This window comes from Cyprinus carpio, unplaced genomic scaffold, assembly GCF_018340385.1.
Source record: "Cyprinus carpio isolate SPL01 unplaced genomic scaffold, ASM1834038v1 S000006753, whole genome shotgun sequence".
Taxonomy (NCBI): Eukaryota; Metazoa; Chordata; class Actinopteri; order Cypriniformes; family Cyprinidae; genus Cyprinus; species Cyprinus carpio.
The window spans coordinates 2,229,976-2,243,644 of NW_024879352.1; the positions used below are offsets into that span (position 1 = coordinate 2,229,976).

At 37.6% G+C, this 13,669-nt stretch overlaps 1 protein-coding gene and 1 pseudogene across 2 annotated transcripts in view; one reads left to right on the plus strand and one right to left on the minus strand.

The window, feature by feature from the left end:
- Positions 1–6,236: 6,236 nt before the first annotated feature.
- Positions 6,237–10,572, plus strand: LOC109113731 (annotated as a pseudogene).
- A 674-nt stretch (positions 10,573–11,246) lies between these two features.
- LOC109113733 (A-kinase anchor protein 12-like) overlaps positions 11,247–13,669 on the minus strand; it is a 45,494-nt gene continuing 43,071 nt past the window's right edge. For both annotated transcript variants that reach the window (XM_042755884.1, XM_042755886.1), the window contains one exon: positions 11,247–12,972. The gene's annotated coding sequence lies outside the window, so the exon portion shown is untranslated. The remainder of the gene's footprint in view (positions 12,973–13,669) is intronic.

Genomic DNA, 13,669 nt, shown 5'->3' on the forward strand with positions numbered 1-13,669 from the left:
CTGAACGATTGTGTGTGTTTCCAGGCCTCCTCGCGTGCGAGAGCGATCCACTGCAATCTCTACAAGTAAGCTTAACAAGGTTCAACACAAATGAAGTTTTAACATGTTTCATTTATCTGACAAAATATGTTGTATTGTAGTGTCAGGGTGACAGGGGACACGAGTGAAGGGGGGTGGTCGTCATAAGCACTGTATAACTGATATTAGGCGTTTTTACTTTCGAAACATTCCCAAATGTGTAATCTATATCATGACCATATCTTGATTCTCAATTATGTGTAAGTAAAATGGCATTTTGCACGTGTATGTAACAGATATGGCCCATAAAAATATTTTAATACAACTGACTTTGTATGTTAATGTGACTTTAAGAAATAAAACTATGCAACGCTATCAAACACTTCATTGTACAGAAAGAGAGCAAGGAATATTTAGACTTATAAAAGGACATTTATCACGACTTCTGTCTAGACAGAGTTCAAGCACTCTCAAAAAACTCTGAAGCTGTTTACACTCTGAAAAGAATATCTGACTTACATTCGTGCAGACATCTATCAGACATATATAACAATATTTCAGATAGTGTTGAACTTACTATCGTATTCAAAAGCAGCATCAAATATATTAATTTAATACCAAAAGATTCAGTTTGAATTCAACCTGCACTGGTGAGAAAAAAGAAAGCCCACATCTTAACTACGATTGTAGCTGGTCTCAGCCATGCTTTGGGCTGATTTTCGGGATTTGGGGCACTTTTCAGCTAATCATAGATGGGGAACCAGCCGGCCACAGCTAAGCAAGAGCTTATCCAGAAAAAGACCAGAGAGAATATCCATTTCGCGTGAGTTTTTTTGCTGTGTGTTTTTGTGATTTATATTTAGTTTGTGTTTATGGATTTGAGTTTTTTGTTTTCTTGTATGTTATCGGTTGTATGGTGTTATGGGCCCCTTTCCTAAAAGCTTTCAATAGCTTCTTTGGGGCTTCCCATTTTTTTCCACACATTAACCTTTCTGGTAACTATTGTAATTTTGTGTCTTTAAATGATGACGTGTGTGGAAAACTAAAAATAAAAATCAGCTTAGTATTTATAATTTTAACTATACCTAGTAATGTCTCAAGATAACTTTTCAACGGACCCTCTATAAGGATCTAATGGGCTGTTACTAGATTACTGTCATTGATTTAAAAAAGATAATTTCAGGTTTGTTTTATATATGTAATCTACAATGTACAGAAAAATGTTGCTTGCTGATATGGATAGGCCTTACTATACCTATTTCTAAACCATTAAACATTGTATTATTCTATCTACAGACAACAGCAGCAATAAGCTAAACCATCTTTGATGATGCTAATGTGATTTTCAGAAATTGGAAACAGAAACCATAGTCCCAGATGCCTTTTTCTCCCCACCAGACCAACATGTCCCTAACACACAGCTTGTATTCTCTGTATGGAGACCAACCACCACCCCAACTTTCCCTTTCCTGTTCTTTTTTTTTTTTTTTTTTTTTTTTTTTTTTGCAAACCCACAAAAAGTTGCATCCTCATTTTGCATTCTTACAACTTCCAGGCTGTTGTTAGACTAGTCTTTTATATTTTTACCTCCAATTCGTGTATGTTTTTGTTCATGTTATTCATATTCTTATCTTATTTCCTGACATCTCTAGCAGGCTTGGGTCACAAGCCAGCTCACATCCTGTTCCTCTTAGTGTAGTGTCAGCTGCATTGGTTCCATGCTGAAACGATTCAGTGAAGCTAGACATAGTAAAAAAAAAAAAAAAATAATTTTATTAGAATATATAATATATATATATACACACACACACACACACACACATATACATATTTTTTTAAACCATGTCCAGCTTCACTTAAAATCGTTCAGAATGGAACCAATGCAATGCAGATTTTCACAGAGTAATGATGATAATGAACAGACTCGTAGGGAAAACTGAATTCATTTTACAACAAAATATCGCTATTATAAAGGCTAGATTCCATTAAATCACTGCCACTAAATATAGCTAATGAAAGACACATGGAAAAGGGCCATGTTAATTCTTCACATTAAAATAAATGAATTAGTGAGACCATTACACAAGGATAGTCTTCTCTGGGACCTAAAGGAAATATTTTTTTTATTTGGCATATAAAAAGCACATTTATAATGTATTTATTGTATAAAGATTTTAAAACAACTTTCTTTAAAGGACTTCAGAAAAAAAGTATTTAAAAAAGGGATATAAAAAAAGGTTAAAAATACAAAACCAAAAAAAAAAAACACGGTACGTAAAACACGGGTAAACCTAAACCTGCAAAAATTTAAATAAATAAAAAAAACTAAACAAATAACACCCGCCCAATAACCCAATCAGTCATAATTGATTTATTTTGGTTTTTATTTTGTTCTTTATTTAAGATTTTAAATAATTTTAGTCATATATATATATTGTGTGCGTATGGTATTTTTTTTCAATATATAATTTATTTAATATTTAATATAATGCATGTCGTTTTTACCCCAAAGGAGTATGTAAATAATATATATTTTGTGAAATACGTGTAATACTGATATATATATTTAAACAATCGGAAGACTACGTTTATTGCAAGCCGCTCCAAAATTTCAATACGCGCATTTCTCTTGACTGTAGAAGTGCACCAGTCTGGTCAACTGAAATGCAAAATAGCCATTCTGCGTGTATCTGTCGCGATACGTTTCTCTTCATGTGGGGGTGGATAGCGTGACCTACGGCTATCCAGCTCCACTAAAAATCCCGTTTATGTGTAACGTTCACCAACGATCGTCCGCCCTGGATGATGCTGCAACATTCATCTCCGCCGCACGTGAACACACGAGGAGAACGACACGCGGAACGTTCACCAGTGCACTCGTCTGGCGGCTGCTTAGCGCCAAAAGACCGTTTGTTTTGGATCCCCAGGGAAGGTGGGTTTTCACGAACCGGGGGCGGGGTTTTAAGCCCGCCTTTTAGGACAGTCATGTGATTGTAACGTAACCCGACCGGAACAACACCGACGACGACCCTCGCCGCCGCAATGCTGCGTTTGAGGAGGAACAGAGCAGCTGCGAGCCCACCGGACGAGTCCCCCGGGAACAGACAACAACCTCACCGAAAATCCACACACTCGAGCGGAGGAAAGGTACGTGTGTGTTTTACACACCCATCAACCTTTACACATTTAGTGCATTCATTTCTGTATTTGTGGTATTTCGTTTAGTTTATTTATTCGGTGACCATCCTCCCCCCCGTGTGTGTGTGTGTCCGTTTCACGAAGCTCCGTTTATCTGCTTCCCCTCGTCTTGATGCTTCGTTCGGGGGTTTTATATCGCTGTTATTTTGTGAATTTTCGGCTATATTCACGGTAAGGCCGCGGCGAATCGTGTGCTGATAGCGAGCATGAGAGTGTTTGCGCGTGATCGTATCAGTCAGTCACGTTTCAGTTTTTGAACGGTTTATTTTCTAGTTGCGAAGAAAAACAGATTGCGGGAAGTGGTCGGTCTCTGCGGGAGATCTGTCCGTTCCAAGTGTCTCCGTAGTGGGAGGAGCTAGTTTACAAAACCCATGATGAACAGCTCGAAGCTAGCGATTGTTTGGAACTGAAAGTTAGACGTGTAATCTGTGTGTGTGGAACTTGCAAAGCTATATATTATATTTAGGTAGCAGGAAAACCCTGTAAAACCGTTCATAAATGTACAAAAAATCTGTCATGTCACTGTTTATATTTCCAAATAAATTTCGATGGTGCTGAATTGCCGGGTGACTTGCTTGAGTGAAGCTTCACTCAGTATGTTTAGCTAATTAAAATAGTTTTGCACAAAAATAATTTAACAGACTTTTATGAATTGTCTTAGAAATTCGGACATATCCGTCATCTAGAAAAGGCTGTTTTATTCCACCACAACCCCCCTTGGGACGCTGCCTGTTGACATCACATGTGACACATTGCACATGAACAGTTGTGGGCAACACTCTGGAACTAAAAAAATTCATGTTTTCCATAGGGGAATTACTCATTAACAATAACTTCTAATATCTCTACTGTGAGCTACAGGATTATTTAGTAGATGGTGCGTGCTTTTGTTGAAGCCGTCAGTACACATTATTTCAGCTTATCTTTAAAATAATCATCGTGTATAAATAATCATCAGTTCAACACAGCGGAAATCTCTCTCCACCAATCAGAGAATTGCAACGAGCTTGTTAGTGCCCGCCTCCTCCCATGAAGCACCGCAAATGGTGTAGAAGTCACCCTGTGTCCGAAAATGCCTACTTAACTTCCCTACTATATAGTAGGTGAAACACAATAGTTGAGATGAGTTATATGTCAGGATGTGAAAAGTTACCTGGATAAACTACTACTCAGCTAGAACCAGCTGCAGTATCTACTGGACAGGATGTGGTTTCGGACACAAAGTCAGTCAGTCTGTGCTCTCAAAATACTAATGTATTTTGCATTTTGCAATAAACAAAATATTTTTATTTTTATTATATTTCAATATTTTTATTTATATATCATGGGTTTTTATAATTATAATTATTTATATATAATAGTTGTCATTTTCAGTGGGTCATGGGATTGTAGTTTCTTTCGGTGTGAGTCCAGTATATTCCAAAATCACTGGTGCGATTGCACGATTGACAGGAGCCAGCTTAATGTAGACTTAAACTACTGTTAAGAAATGTTTTGCAGTCTTTACACACCGCTCTGTGACATTACAGCACATGGCAGTGACTCTGTAGGCTCTGTGGACTTGTCTGTTCTCCACTAAAGAGGAGTTGAGAGGAAGTAACCTCAGGAATGCTGCCTGAAGAGCGAGTCATGTGACACACAAAGCCTGTGATTGACCGTTTAGGGTAATGGGACATTCAAGGCATAGAGGCTGCAGAGCTGGTTCTGGTAGATGAGGGTTAATAACCTCAGGGATCAGGGTTCAGTGTTCAAAGGTTTCATCAGATGTGTGGCCCATGGCTGGATCTGACTGCTCTGTTGGGACCATGTTGTCAGGGTAAAAATGTGGAGATCTCATGGTAGTCTGACTGTTTTTATACTGTCTAACAAGTTAGCTGCCTTAAATAAAAATCTCTAATGGATATTATGTTAGAATCAAGTCTTCAGATAATATACTTGTGTTTTCTGTCTTGTTTTTTCCCTCCAGAATAATGATTAAAAAAAAGATTTATAACTAGAGGTCTCAAATATTTTAATTGTATATCTTGGGAGAATATGAAAAGTTTAAAATGGGGTGAATATGATAAACTTCACATTCCATTTAGAGTATTTCTGTTTAAAAATGTCTTGAGAATGCAATAATCAACAAAACCTTCCTTCAGCTTGATCAATAGGAATCACCAAGAACAATAACTATAAAGATAAACTTCATTAGCGTCCTTACCGGTGGATGATATCATCTGTTTTATTCCAAGCACACGTTCTGAAAGTGATTCCCTGCCTTTAAATTCTCAAGCTCGTTATAGCAGGATTGATTCTGATTGACTGTCAATGTTTTTTTCGTTCATCAGTTGGAAAACAAATTGTTCTGAAAGTGATTCCAATGATATCATGTCTCTGTGCCTTTATCGTTATAGCTGTGGTGTGGACTCTGCTATTCTTTAATATTGAGAACAATTTTTAGAACTATATCTTTATCGTTTACAGGGATAATTCTGGGGGGAAAAATATATTTAGGTGAACTATCCCTTTAAATGTTAATGAGAAGTAGATTTGCCAATATTAAGAAAGTAACAAAACAAATAATGTTTAGGTTTTAGGCTTTAGTAAATGAACTGCTGTGCCTTGAAAGCACTGTAATGAAATCCTATCGCTTAAAGTAACAGCATACCTCACAAACAAGCAATACAGTTTAAAGTTGATGTTATTTCATTTTTAGTTGCACAAATCATGGGGGAAGAGTTGTGTTCCCCAAGTGTTATACTTAGGGTTAAGGATTTAAAACAAACCCTTAAAACTCTAGTCTACTAGTTGTAATATTCATATTCCAAGTGTACCTTAGAGTTTAGCTTATTGTTTGGTTTTACAGTGTTGGATTCATTTTTATGGCTGTTCACTGCTGATTAAGTCCATATCAACAGACAACCAACAGCCTTCTTTTACTCAAGACTTTTTTTTTTTGTTTTTTTTTGAGGCATTGTGGTCTGTAGTACACAGGAAGTTGACTGTCATCTCTGGCCCTTTCTGTGGTAGGAGGAAGTATGGAGCTGGCCAATCATGGTCTTATATCCTTCTGCAGCAGCTCAACGCGCAGAGGGAGTTTGGCTTCCTGTGTGACTGGCACGGTCGCCATCGGCGATGTCTTTTTCAAAGCACACAAGGCCGTATTGGCCGCATTCTCGAACTACTTCAGAATGCTATTTATACCACCAGGACAGGTAACAGCTTTATGTGTGATTTTGAAGTCCATTTTGTGCCTAAATTAGGAATATGTTGATATGGTAAGCTGATAATTGTTCTCATGTTAAAACATCAAAATCAAAAACTAAAATCAAAAATCATTCATTTTAAATGCTACAAGTAAATTTAGGCATCACAACATTATAATGTGCAATCTGAAAAAGGCTTGAATACACTACATGACTTTTCAAATCTGAACAGATTTGGGCATCATACTGATTAAACACACTACCAGACTTTCATATCATCCTGAAGACAGCAAACACATGCAGTATAATGTGGCTCATTGCTAAGAGATGCATGGCAAACAAATCAAACATGTTTAATGTTCTCTGACTGGACACAATCAGAGTGCGAAGCTGAAAAAAAAATGTACACTACATGATTTTTTTGCTAAATTTGTCAAATCCAACTGCCAAGAAACTGCACATTGGCTCTTACTTTTGGCAACTAGCGTCAACTAGTCTAGACCGTAATGAGGCAAAAATCTGGGTAAAAGCCATGTAGTGTATTCCAACCTTAAAAGATTAAAGTAACATTAACATTAGATAATCTACATGTAAACTGTAAATAGGAGAAAAATGCACAATTATCAACTGGACAAATATTGATCATTGATACCAGCAGATTGTGCATGTTAGTCTAATCATTTTATTGAGATTGGTGTTGTTTTTTTTTGATGGGTAATGTGCAATAAATGCCTTATTTAGGGATAAACATTTGTGCTAAAATTTAAGGTATTAAAGAACTTTTGTAGCAGCATAAGATTGGTGTTTTTTTTTTTCAACATTGAATCTTTGTTTTCTTATCCTCCCAACCAGTGACTGTGTTCGCTTGAAGCCTGCTGACATTCAGCCCGACATCTTCAGCTACCTCCTCAATCTGATGTACACCGGAAAAAACTGGCGACACAGCTTATAGACCCAGCTCGCCTGGAGCAGGGCGTCAAGTTCCTCCATGCGTACCCTCTCATTCAGGAGGCAAGTCTGGCTAGCCATGCGACTCAGGCACACCCTGAGTTCAGCTTTCCCCTGTCGTCCCTATCTTTATGGCATTCAGATATCAGACCAACAGGCCACGCTCACGAACCGCCTCTCAGCGAGAACGCATCTCTCTTCGCCATTCGACTCGGAAGGTGGCGGTTTGCTTGATGGGAAGTGCATTACCACAAACAAAGCTACCTCACTGACGCAGCCTGTATCCAAAGCACAGGCAAGCTCTGTCAGAAGCGGAGATGGAAGCGTCTGTGAGCATCAGTCAGTTTGTGAGGGGAAGGCGGCGAGACGGAAACATCTGCAAGTGAGGCCCGTCTTGCTCCCTGAGCGCTAACACCATTCTGCATGTGAAGCCCAGCATCATGAGAAGAAGTTCCTCTATGAGGAGAAAGCATTATACATGCCATGTATGTAGGGGTCGCTTCACCCAGCGAGGAGCCTTACGAGAGCACCTGCTTCTACACACTCAGGCTATGCTCCCCCTGGTGTTAGAGTCCGTCGGTGCGGCTTCCCCCATGTTGACTGGAGGTGCCGCCACACCAGAGGTGGAGGAAGTTCTCAGAGGCAGCGAAGCCGCTGCAGCCACTCCCATCATCGTGGACGGTGCCAGTGACAGCGAGCAACATGTGTACTCAAAAGACTCGCCTCATCCTGAAACAGCTATGCCTGTCCCAACAACAACTGCAGTCAGCCTGTGCATGGCGCAGCCCCAGGCTGACACTCCACCTCCATCCGATATTGCTGATATTGACAACCTAGAGGGTGCGGCTGACATGGAGCGAGAAGTGAAGCGGAGGAAATATGAGTGCTCCACTTGTGGCCGCAAGTTCATCCAGAAGAGCCACTGGAGAGAGCACATGTACATCCATACGGGAAAGCCGTACCGCTGCAGTGCCTGCGGCAAGAGCTTCTGTCGGGCCAACCAAGCGGCCCGGCACGTTTGCATGAATCTGGGCTCGGAGCCAGCATACACCATGGTAGACCGACAGAGCATGGAGCTGTGTGCCGCGGATGACTCCAGCCAAAATGGAGGCACTGTTTCTCGGCTCTTCTGGGAGACCGTACAAATGTAATGTGTTGTGAAATGACCTTCTCCAGCCCCAATGAGGTGATCAAGCACCTGTGCTTCAACCAGAGTGCGCTCTCAGTTGGAGCAGCTGGAGAAATGGCCATCAGTGGGCTGAACAATGACAGCCTTGCCAAAGACGAAGGCTCGGATTCATCCAGTGGTGGGCCGTTGATGACGCCTATCAAAACTGAGGAAGTCTTTGTGGAATAGCTTTGCATTCATCCACTTCAAAGTATTGTTTCTTTTAATGTATTGTGTTTCAATTGTGGGTAAATTATGATCAGAAGTTAAGCTACAGATGGAAAATTCTGTTATATTGTTTATTTTTTCTGGGGTTTTTACTTCTGGAAAGTACTTCTACTTTCTGCTTTTTTAACACTCATTAATTTGGTTACTATATTTATAACAGATTTACAGCATCTTTAGTCCGACAAGTCAAATTCCTGCTTCATTCTGTATTTTTTAAGGGAGTTTATTAGTTACTTGGGCCATTTGTTTGGGTAGTTTGTGTTTCTTCCTGTCTAACAGCATACAGAAAAAAGGATGTAGTGAACTGCTGTAATCCTGCATGCAGATCCGCCGTAGACCTCATTAGGTTGGATTGGTAACTCTATCGAATATTAAAAAAAATTAAAGCCACAAAATTATTAGTTTTTTGGTACAGCACCAAAATTTCTTTTGAAAATAAAATGAAATTTTCTGAGCAGCTAAATGTGGGTCTTGGTTTAGGATGAGCATTCACTACCTCAACTGGTTTCAACTAACCTTAAATTTGCATCAAAGGGTCGAGGATCAAAGTCAACTTTATCTTCCATTGCCTCTGGGAAGTGTTGCACAGATCTCAAAGTTTTTCTTTCTCACACTGTTTCTAATTTCTCATTACATGCGTTGGGTTAGCAAGAGCAAGGTGGATTTGTAGATAACCTTCATGCAGTGCCAGATTACCTGTCCAACGTCATCATTTATATTGTTAACATGACCCACAATATATTTGCCTAATTATTCCACTTTTGTAATTTCACATTTGTTTGTTACAGTGCTTTTTTGTGCCATTGCCGCCTAAATGATTAAACATCCCCGCTGTGAAACTGGTTGGCGGCAGCTCATCAGCAGTCTGGTTGTGTTGCTCTCACTGTGGTTCAACATGTTTACAGTTGTGCTGTGTGTTAATCAAAGTTGTTACTGTGTGTGAATTTTAAAAACACTGTGGCCAATCGTACACATGTAACATAACGTTGCTTGAAGGGAGATATTTCTGTCACTGTTTGCCGATTTAATTTTGCCATGAAATTATTTGCTTGAATATGCTCATAAATTCCTTATTTTTGAGTTTTATATACATTTTCTAATTTTATGTACAGTGCTTTATTTACGAAGAATTTTATAATCTCAGAGGTTGTATATTGTTCAATGCATTTACTGTTGATTATTATTTATTATAGTGTCTATGTATTTGTCATCTCTGCATTGGCTGTCTTTGTTTTAATGAAACTGACAGTGAGGTCGTGCTGTAAAAGCACTGATATCTACTAAAGATCCCTGACTACTCTCGTCAATATACTTGTGATACATCAGGAAACTTAAAACCAGGGCAATTTACATTCAGTGCTAAATATTTCTTCCATCTTTCTCTTTGTAAAGACCTTGTAGGAATTTATTGTAAGAGCACTGTGAGTTAAGTTACTACTGAAAAGCTAATTAGAACCCAGGAATGACCATTTGCTTCATTTTGTTACAAGGATTTAATTTTTTATTTTAATTTTTTTTTATTGTAGTTAATTTTGAAGAGGCCTCCTGTTTCTTAAATGTTATCATACATTAGGCAGTGTCATGCCTTATTTTTCTGTAGTATTGTTACAATTCTTTATTATTTGTACAAATGCAAGTTGTTACTCTTTGAGACAGTTATAGGGAGGGGAGGGGTGAAGGTGCCCCTTGACAAACCCCAAAGCTAAGGCAAACATACTGTGATCTCTCGCTCCTCAGGAACATGAACGGTTGTCTCTGGAAAAAAAACAAAAACCTTTGCATTTTCATTGTGAATAATGGTAATAAATCCTTATGTTTTTGAAATGAGTATTTATTTCCTTAATATACAATACTGTTCAAAAGTTTGGGTACTTTTTTTTTTCTAAGAAATTAATACTTATTTTCGGCATATAAAAACATAAAATGTAAAAATAATGTAATTTTAAAATATTAATATTGAAAATGTATTTTAAATATTTCACAACATTCCTGTGTTTACTGTATTTTTATCAAATAATGCAGCCTTTGTGAGCATAAAAAAACAAAAAAATGATAAACCCCAAACTTTTTAATGGTACTAAAAGTAATCCATTCTCTGCTAGAGGCAATTATGTACAGCCATGTTTAACAGGTATTAGAAAACCTTTCTAGATTAAACTTTTCTTAAATATCCTTTGTATCCTCCACTTATGCGAAACAAACACTACTATAACATGAAATAGCACTGCTGCTTATTTTTTAAAATAATTTATGTAAACAGCAATTTTATTCAAGTCTGGTTGTATGAGCCACAAGATGGCACCACTGGGTTTTTATATGAGGTGCCACAACACCAGAACTTGCAAAAACTTTGTAACTCTGCTTAAACATTACCAGCAGTTAGCTTATGCCAATTCAATTATATATATTTTGAATACTTAGATTGCTTTTTCTGTGTCATCCCAACACCTAGCAATACACACAAACAGAGCAAAGGGCAATGAAAAGAAACGGCAAGCTTGATTTACACTAGCTTTATTTAAATGAAATATAGACATGATTTGGTAACCATACTATTAACAGCTTGAAGAATACAAAAAGAATTGAGACTCATGCTACTGGTATATAACATTCCTTAATGGTTTCATTGGTTATTTGTTAATATTACAATATGACAAGGTACATAGGTATACAGTTTGTACAAATGTTAAAGAGCTTCACAGTAGACTGTATTATAAAAAGCTAAGAAAAGAATGTGAGTGGGCTGTTCATTCAAAGCGTGACAGTAGTAGCAAAGCTGTTTTTCTATTCAAGATAATGCACCGCTGTGCAGACTCTGAATGCAGACTTTCTGAATGTTGACCAGCACATACATTTCGAGAATCACATATTAAAAAATAGACCTGAAATTACTACAATTTACTTTGCTTTACATTTTGCCATCATCATCATCCAAATACACAACAACTGTCACTCATTTACATTTGATTTTGAAATGCTTTCCTCATCTTCCCATCTGCATGTATGGCTATAATATACTCACTTCAAAGAGACTGACAATAAGGCATCTATGACGTCTTTCAAAGAAATAGTCCTTGATCCAGAGATTAGGAATGTGAAAAATATTCTACACTATATTACTGAATACCCACATATCTGAGAATTAAAACCATGTGTAACCTGTGTTGGAGAGTTTACCAATACATGATGTTACTTCAATTCTCCTTGCACAATTATCTCACAATCTTCTTTTAACCTCAGGTGCATTTTTGGTGTTGAAACATGCATTCGCTAAGGCCGTTAAACAGTGAAGTGCACATGTATTTTGAGGACAATACTACTCATGCAGGCATTTATCATCATGATCATCAATTTTCACAGGGTACCACTAAAAGCAAATCAAACTGAACATCTGTTTCTTAAAATCTTTCATTAATCACACATTAATGGTGAAACTGTTCATTGTGATTGTATATGATAAATACACATAATAAAAAGACAACATTTCACAGTAAGGGACGAAGAAGTAGTATATCTATACAGTGAGAATGTAGATGATAATGGCTGGATATTGTGTTTCAGAGTTAACTGAATTTTACTTAATTTTCACATTACATCCACAGCATATTAAGCACTTTTTCATTTGCTGTAGCGGGTGTATCTGTACCATGTTTGTTAAAATTACCTGTCTAAATAATATTTTGTAGTTTTACACCAGCATGATGCCGATTTCAATGTTTTTTTTTTAGAATGTTAGAACATGTTTGAGAGACTTGAGAGAATATTTTAGATTTAAATACAATATACAAAATAACAACTCACCAACTTCAACACCACAGACACACATACGCTCATACAAGAACAACACATACATATTCTCTCCATTCGACAGGCTGCTGACAACTAATAAAAAAGAAAATGTCATCACAAAATTTGCAGGTGGGAAAATGGCATCTGATGCAATTTGGCAAAATACAGGAAAGTGGGAGTAGGGGGGATCCCTCGATGAGTCCAGTGAGGTGCAAGACCTCGTGATATGGCAGCTGAGTTATAAGTAATTTGGAAAAAGGAAAAGGGATGAGTGGATGGATTTAAGAAGAGAGAGAAGGGAGATTGGCCTCGAGTCTCCTGCTCTGGGAGTTGCTACAGAGCACTGTCTCTTAGTATCCTCCATGGCTGCCACTCACTTTCTGCTTTCCGGAAAGCTCTGTGCCCCAGTCATGTGACCGCTTTCTACATGCAAGACTGCAAGACAAAAAGAATAAGGAGAAAATGGTGAGAAAAACAATTCTAGCACATTAGAATTTTGTTTGCAATACATTTTAAGCTTGCTTACAATGCTAATTCTGCTAATTCAAATGCTATCCCTGCTGAAAAATCCAGCATAAACCAAGATGAATTGCTGGTTAGTACTGGTACAGTGCTGCTTTAGCTGGTAGACCAGGCAGCATAGTCATGCTGCTCTCAAGCAAAATGGAGCTGGTGAAGCTGGATCATAAGCAGGGTTGAGTGTGAGCAGGCCAGCTGTCTGTATGCAAGCAGTTTGTTTGGGAACAAGCATTGCTTCTATTTGCAAACCAAAGCATTGTTTAATAATTTCAAAAACAAAAACAATAAAAAATCAAAATAAAAATAAGATAAATTACATTTCAATCAAAACATGATTTATTGTAATAAATTAATTTTGCTCCCTCTGTTGATGGCAGAACTGAATTTGAGTTGTTTTAGATATGATTATATTATTAATCAGTGTTACCTGAAGTTTTGAATAACAAAAAAAAAAAGAAGTCAAACTGGTGAAAAAAATGTTTCAAATGATTTTTTCATCAATTTCAAAGGATCTTTACACAAATAATTTAAAAACAGTTATAAAGAGCTTGTGTACATTGCAAAACACAAACATTTACAGATATGAAAACAAAGAAAGCTGGTCCCTGCATGC